This window comes from Tenrec ecaudatus, chromosome 12 (assembly GCF_050624435.1).
Source record: "Tenrec ecaudatus isolate mTenEca1 chromosome 12, mTenEca1.hap1, whole genome shotgun sequence".
Taxonomy (NCBI): Eukaryota; Metazoa; Chordata; class Mammalia; order Afrosoricida; family Tenrecidae; genus Tenrec; species Tenrec ecaudatus.
The window spans coordinates 87,744,806-87,752,831 of NC_134541.1; the positions used below are offsets into that span (position 1 = coordinate 87,744,806).

Genomic DNA, 8,026 nt, shown 5'->3' on the forward strand with positions numbered 1-8,026 from the left:
CAGGTGGCAGACACTAAAGAACAAAAACCATCATTGTATGATCACCTTCCCCACATAAACGCTGAAGATGATGTGTGCATAAGTAAGTGTGGTGAAGAAGGCCGATGGTGCCCGGCTATTGAGAGATATAGAGTCTGGGGACTTAAAGACTTGAAAGTAAACAAGCGGCCATCTAGCCCAGAAGCAACAAAACCCACATGGAAGCAGCACATCAACATGTGTGATCATGAAGGGCCGAGGGGCCCAGGTTTCAAGCAACAAAGGTGGGAGGGGTGGGGAATCATATCATCGTGAATGAAGGGAGTGTGTGATGGGTGTCTGGATCCATGAGGCCCGACCATTGCTTGGAATTTATTAGGACCTGCTTGGAGCCATGAGGCCTGGCCATTACTTGGAATTTATTAGCCTGGGCGCTGGGCATTCTTCTACCCCAGCCTATGTGACAGAGCACTGCAGTTGTAAAGCTTGAGCAAACAAGGGGTGATGCTCTTTAGTACCCTGCATCCCCTTGAATGGGCAAAAGATCATCTTCCCCTTTGCTTGATTTGCATGTACATGCCACTCCTCTGCGTACCTAATTGAAGACTGTAAGCCCTTACTGGCTCACGGGCAGGGCACCCTCCCCTGAACTCCCTGATTGGCCTGTTGCCAAGGTAGGCTAATTTGCATGTGCGGCTGAGGCTTCCCCCTTTTGCTGGCCGTTATAAGCTGTGACTCTTTGTTCATTAAAACAGGACTTGATCAGGATATTGTCTTGTCCTCATTCTCCGTGCCTCTTGTACCCCCCACCCCTCCAAATTCCCACTTTCTCCTCCAGGATCCACATTGAATGTCCCACGGGACGGGACAGATGGGGACCCAATGCCCATCTGTAGACAACTGGACATCCCTTGCAAAGGGGTAGTGGGGAGGAGATGAGTCACTCAGGGTTCAGTGTAGCAACAATGAAACTCAAAACCTTCCTCTAGTTCTTAAACGCTTCCTCCCCCCAATTATCATGATCCCAATTCTACCTTGCAAACCTGGTTAGACCAGAGGATGCACAGCGGTACAGTTGGGATCTGGAAACACAAAGAATGTAGGACAGATGAACCCCTCAGGACCAACAGTGAGAGTGGTAATACTGGGAGGGAAGTGGGGGTAAAAAGGGGGAATCGATCTCGGGGATCTACATATAACCTCCTCTCTGGGGGATGGGCAACAGGAAGGTGGGTGAAGAGAGATGCCAGGCAGTGTAAGATAGGATAAAATAATAATTTATAAATTATTAAGGGTTCATGAGGGAGGGGGAAGTGGGAGGGAAAAAAGGAAAATGAGCTGATTCTAGGAACCCAAGCAGAAGGAGAATTTTGAGTATGATGAGGGCAATGAATGTATAAGGGTGATTTACTCAATTGATGTATGTATGGATTATGATAAGAGCTGTATGAGCCCCAATAAACTGATTTATAAAAAAATTGTGTGGGAAACAGTCAAGAGGGAGTTCTGTTTGGTTTGTTTTATTCTTATTGTTGTTATTTCTAGGCTATCCATTGCAACATTAAGAAGGATACTGGAAAGTTTTGTGTTGACTTATCTGATGAATATGTATCAATATGTTTTTCCTCATATACAATGTGTTGGGAAATGGTTTAGCATAAGGTAAACAGCTACAGATATAATTTACAAAGGAAATAATTCAGAACATTATGTATAATGACAAATAGCTAGAGCATTAGAGGGCCAATGAATTCCAGGCTGGGTCAACTACTCCCAAAATCTGTGAGTGTGAAAATTAATATTCTAAGTTACTAACCAGTGAGTGGTTTATATGCAGTATAATCAGAGTAATGTCTGACAAATACACTTTTATAAACTATGTGAATGTCATTATAAGTGCAAAGATAATAAAGGGGAGGAAATGGAGAAAGACAAAAAAACATTATACAGTAGAAGATGGGTGAGGAATTGTTCAAGATCCAGGAAAATACTAGTCAAAGTTTATTTTAAGTCTGTATTATGAAATTATGTCCAAAAAGATTTACCAGCTCCATGAAAGAGATATTTTCTCCTGTCAGTGAATCCTTGTGAGTAAGCCTAGATAGGAGTTGCTGAAAGATCATTTACTTTTATGAGTAACAAATATATATACTCCTTTTATATACTTATTATGAGCAATAGATAATATGCTCTTTCCTTCTCTTGTGAAGTCAGTGATGAGAGATAAGAAGTGAAAAAATATCCACCATCCATCAAATAACTTAAGAAATCAATGAAGGAAATAATTAGTGAGACCAAACCAAAACAAATCAAATAATATGATCCAATTTCAAAGGTAAAGGAGAGAGTGGTTTAAATGCCACAGAGTCATAGAAAGCAAAGTAAACCATGCAACTCCCTGCAGGCAGGAGCTGTGTTTCTCTATCCATGAGTTTCCTGTGGACTTCCTAGCAGAGTAAGTGTTTGCGGCATTAAAAACTTTCAGGTGAAAATGATGAAAAGAATGATAGCAACATATATACAAATATGCCTGATACAATTGATCTGTGGATTCTAATAAGCATTTTAAGAATCTTCAATAAAATGATGCAAAAATATGAGAAAAAAACACTTTGAGGCACACTCGGTACAGAAAAGGAAAGCCTAAGTCTGTTATCTTTTATATTAGCTATTTCTAAATCTGTCGGTCTTTTCAGCTCTTTACACTTAACTAAATTGATAATAGGAAAACAGATAGAGGCTCTTAATTTTTTATACTATCTGCTCTAAGCCCAGGGTTTTGCACCATCTCACACAGTAATCACTAATTTTTCAGCTATCTCCACAGTACTCTCCACTTTCAGCTAGGTTTTATAATTTATTTCAACAGCCACACAAAACTCACAGATGATGTTCACAATTATGAAGTTTATTACAAAGGTTAACAGGTTACAATTCAGATGAGAAATGCTCAGAGTATAGCTGTTCACGATGAATATGTTACAAAGTTATTTTAGGGCTGCTAATAAATATACAAAGGGCATGCCACTTGGCTATAAGCCTGAACTAGGAGGCACTCAGCTCTAGGTCTGTGGATCAGCAAAATCACTTCCCTTAACTGAGTGCCTAGCGGCACCCTACTCAACCTCCTGCCCTGTGGGTTGGGAAGTCCACCACCCTGTCTCATGCTCTGGCTCTTGGTTTTGCTACAACTGTTCCTCTGTGACTCCTCCAGTGTTAAAGTTGTCTCCTAGATCAGAAGGTGTAGGGAATCTCTGTCCATTAGGATGTGCTCCTCTCCTGCCTCTTTTTTTTTTTTTTTACTTTTGTCACATCACCGATTGAAGCTGAACAACACGACACGTTGCCGCTTCACCCATAAGTGGTGTTTTTTAATCTGCCCTTTTTGACGGCTCAGTGGGTCACTGGCAAAAGGCCCACCGAGTGCTTTTAAAAGGGGGTTCTCCTGCCTCTTGATGGAAGTGAGATTTCCCCATCCCATGCTTCTGAGATGTCTCACTTCATACCATGAAGAATAGCAATCACTCACAGCTTAATCATATAATACAATCGGTATCGCCCTCCATCTTCTTATCCAGATCTATCAGGAAAATTACAGTCATTTGGTGGGAGTAACAAAGGCTAAGACTAGAAGAGCCATATTAAACAATTCATTACATTGTTATCTTTTCAGCTCTTTGCATTTCACTGAATTGATAAGAGGAAAGAAGATGCTCTAAACTTTTGTACTATCTGTTCTAAGCCAAGGCCTCACAATAACGTCATCCATCTTCTGGGGGTGAATAGTGAATAAAAAAGTGATGACTTTCATGGAAAAAAATGCATCTTCAGGGTCACTAAAGTTCACAAATCCAAAGTTATCAGGGCCCTTACTTCTCAGACCTAGAGATTATTATTGATTGGAATTTGGTGTTCGTGTCTCATGATTTCATTCACAAATTTTGGGGTGTGGGTTCACCTGTGACTGGTACATCTGCCCCTCATACTTTCCCTCATATTATTCTCTGTGTGTTTCAGCATGAGCAGAAACAGACAGTTCTGTCTAAAAATCTAAAAATATGCTAAGTAGCTTTTTAATATAACAAGAGTAGTATATTTTACTGTTTCAAGGTGATATTAGAGTTACATTAAAAATTATATTCATAAAAGTAATTAAAAAGCAAAAGATTTTATTATTACTAGATGTGGTAGTTACATAATGTAGTGTCAACTTGAGACTATTAAGAGTGAAGGGGTGGAATTTAACCTGTCAATCAGGTCACAGCTTGATGACCTCATTTGAAAGTGCTACAGAGATAAATAGCTCACTAGAGACCAGACACACTCTCTCTCTTCTTTGTCTTCTGGATGACAACACACATAGAGCTACACCGAGTGAGCCAAAGCCCTGGAACTAGAGGAGCCACCTGAAGATCCATGCCAGTGCTGAGATGCTTCTACTGCCACTGCAGCCACAAGGTTCCATCCATTGGCCTGTGATCTTCCTGCATTCTGCATCATTGAATGTGTTGCGAGAGTCTGAAGAGGAAATATGGACTAATATTGGACTTATGGATTTGATCTAGACTGGGCTGAGATGTTTTCTTAAAATATAATTACTCTTTGAAATAAAGCTTGCTCTTACACATATGAGTATCTCTGTATTTGTTTCTTTAGTTAACCTGGACTAACACATTATGGTACCTTGGGAATGGGGAACTAGAGAAACAAATCATGAAGATGAGAACAAATGCTTGTTTGAACTCTGCCTCATGGTAGTTTTTTTTCTTTGGCTAGCCCGAGGTCAGACATGGCTTTCCAGTTTACTGGGTTGTTTTCTGGAAAGAATAAGGCAAGTTAAACTTTTGATTATTTTCTTAGGTTGTTGTCTTTGGTTGTTCCTGTCTGATATGGCAAAAATGAATGTGATTAATGTATATTATGAGCTCAGGTGGCGAAATCATCCCTTGAATTTCTCAGAGACCATGCTACTTAGTGAAACTGGCTAACAGAAATCCTCACCCTGGCTTGATGTAGTCAGGCCTAAGGTCATATTTCATATCAGTGAGATAGTTTTTTAAAAAGATTAAGATAAGATAGATAAGGATGGAAATTGACTGTTTTAAGAATTGAGTTTAGGATCTGGCTGTACTAAGTTTATACTGATTTCTTCTGCTTATTATTATTTCCATAATGATTGATAGAATTGATTATTGGGAAGTAAAAATAGAGAGTTTGTAAAACTATTAGCCTGCAGTTATTAAATTGGAATTTAAATGGGTTAGGGCAAGCCTGCAAAGAAGGCTCTAAAATGATAAGCTTCACCCAGTGTTTTGAGTGCTCAGGATATTCGAAGGTGAAGAGACTTGTGGGGCTGTTGACAGATTAATTTTTAAAAAAGAACTCTTTGACTTTTTGAATTTTAAACTAGTGGTTTGTTCCCGAAGCTGGAGGAAAAATAAATCTGGAACCCTGAAGAAACTCCTTTCTAGGAGAATGTTTAAGGGAGCCTATAGGCAGGCTGAAATGCTTGCTAGGTGACCACCTGAATCCATTTGTTGAGTGGAAGTGGGAGAAATGCAGCAATAAAGGGACAGGATGAGTCTGGCCACTGACACCCATGGAACTGGTTTACACGAGGAGACTAGAGGAGAAGATGAAAGTGGATCGACTGGTCTGAAGTTTATGGCCCAGCCCAAGGGAGTAGAGTGGTTGAGAATTTGTGACAGTGCCCATGGTCTAAAGGCAAGGCGACCAATGGGCACCCTGGTGAGGCAAAGTGAGGCAGCCCACATTGAGATGACCAGAACCCAAGTAGATGAAGAGAAGATATTTGAGGCTGTCACCTGGTGCATGTTGCTGCTGACGTTATGGATGGCCTGTCCTGATTTGACTTTGTTTATGGATGTGGGCTTCACAAGGTTCCAGCTGGAGTGAAGATTTGTCACATCAAAGAATATAATTGTCCCTCAGAACACTGGGTTGATGTACGTGGGCAGTATAGAAAGTGGATACCCAAAATGGGGGGATAAAGGCATGAAGTAACTGCCTTATAAATTTTCATAGGTGGGGAAATATGTTCATAGGATTAAGATGTAGGTGTATATATAAGTATAGAATATTTTTGTTTTGTTCACTTACAAAATGTAATGTTTAAATGAGGGTGGCAAATTTTTAAATTATGTACATTTTGTGTTTTATCCTGTTAGGTACAGATATGATTTTATTATTGTTTGTTTGAAAATTATATATGGCTAAAGAGTTGTATGAAAGTGTCAAGTTGACAAGGAGTGGTCTGTGATAGTTACATAATCTGGTATCTACTTGAGACTATTCAAGGTGAATGGGTGAGGTTTAGTTTGTCAGACAGGTCACAGCTGGATGGCCTCATTTGTAGGTGATATGGAGATAAATAACTCGCTGGAGGTCAGACCCAGCCAGACATTCTGCTTCGTCTTCCTTTTGTCAAGCCACAAGGAGCTATGCTGATGGAACCAGAGCCCTGGAGCTGGAGGAGTCACATGGAGACCCATGCCAGTGCTAAAATGCTTCCACTGTCACTGCATCCACAAGAATTTCCACTCACTGGTCTGTGATCTTCCTGCATTCAGCACCATTACATGTATTGTGTGAGTTTGAAGAGGAAATTATAAACTGGTATCAGACATATGGGCTAATATCAGACTTATGGACTTGATCTGGACTAGGATGTTTTCTAATATACTCTTTGATATAAAGTTCTTTCTTACACATATATGACTGTCTCTGAATTTGATTCTCTAGTCATCCTGGACCAACACACTAGGTACAGTTGAATTCATTCAGTTTCTCTTAATTCCATTTCCAAGAACTTTTTTGAAGACTCCCTATATATAAATACATATAAAGAGATATCTCTTTCAAGAAAATAACTCCACACAGATGTGAAGATTGGCAAATCTCAAATTCATGGATTAGGTAAGTCTCAAATTCAATCGATAAGCCTCAAATTCAAGCATTAGCTGTAAGTTTCCCATGACTCATGTGGTTTGAGGCTCTGACAAACCTAAAACTGACAGGTTAAAGGGCAGGATTCCGACTTCTGTCTCAAGAACAGGTGGTCAGAAGATGACAAGTAGAATACAGGATTTATACAGGGAGAGCCTTGCCAAAACATTCATATCTGAGTATATTGCACGAAGGTCTGAGGATAATTATGTAATCCTGAGACTCTTGCCCTAGCCAGGTTGACACATAACATTAACCATCAGAGGTGTCAAACAGACACCTCTACATGTCTCTGAACCACACTGACCTCTAAAGATTGATATAAAGCCATACTTGCCCTTAACATTATGAACTCATGTACAACTGAAAATATACTATTTCCATTTCCATCTTATATTTTAAAGGATAAGAAATGGAAGAAAGCAAAAAATATTTGGCATCTATATATTTGGCAAGTATAAAACAGGCAAAAATACTAACTGTGACGATCTTTGTTTCTGCATGGCTACATGGACATAATTGGTATTTGCAACTATCTTCCTCCACATTCATTTTTATTCCCTTTGCCCTCAGCAAGCACCTCAGTTGATCATGATTCTTTATCTTTTGGGGTGACCCAAACCTTCATTCTTGAAAAGTCTGGGCCTTAAGAAGTCATGTTGGAATTGTGCTGCTGTAATTGTTCATTGACTTTAATCAGAGGCATCCTGATACTAAAAGAGGACCTAAGAGATGGCCTGTGTGATAGGCTGGGTTGGCTAGAGAAACAAATCAATTGACACTCATATAATTGTAAGAAAGAGCTTTGTATCAAGTTCATAAATCCAGTACTAAGCCACAAGTCCCTCTTTAGAGCCATGCAGCCACATGCAATGATGCCGAATGCAGGAAAATCACAGACTGGGTGGATGAAAAGTCTTGTGGATCCAATGGTGGTGGCAGCATCACAGGGCTCTGGCAGGTCGCAGTGTGGCTCACTGGCATGAAAGTGAAGACAGAGAGGGAGAGGTTCTCAGGATCCTCCTTATGAGAAGATAATGCCCACAGGGAGGCACCATCAGACTGTGACTTGAATGACAGG

General features: G+C 40.1%; 1 non-coding gene across 1 annotated transcript; it reads right to left on the bottom strand.

Annotated features, from left to right (window-relative positions):
• Positions 1-3,282: 3,282 nt before the first annotated feature.
• LOC142423656 (small nucleolar RNA SNORA21) lies at positions 3,283-3,418 on the bottom strand. Its single transcript, XR_012779261.1, has one exon. It is a non-coding gene; the product is annotated as a small nucleolar RNA SNORA21 (small nucleolar RNA).
• Between the last annotated feature and the right edge of the window lie 4,608 nt (positions 3,419-8,026).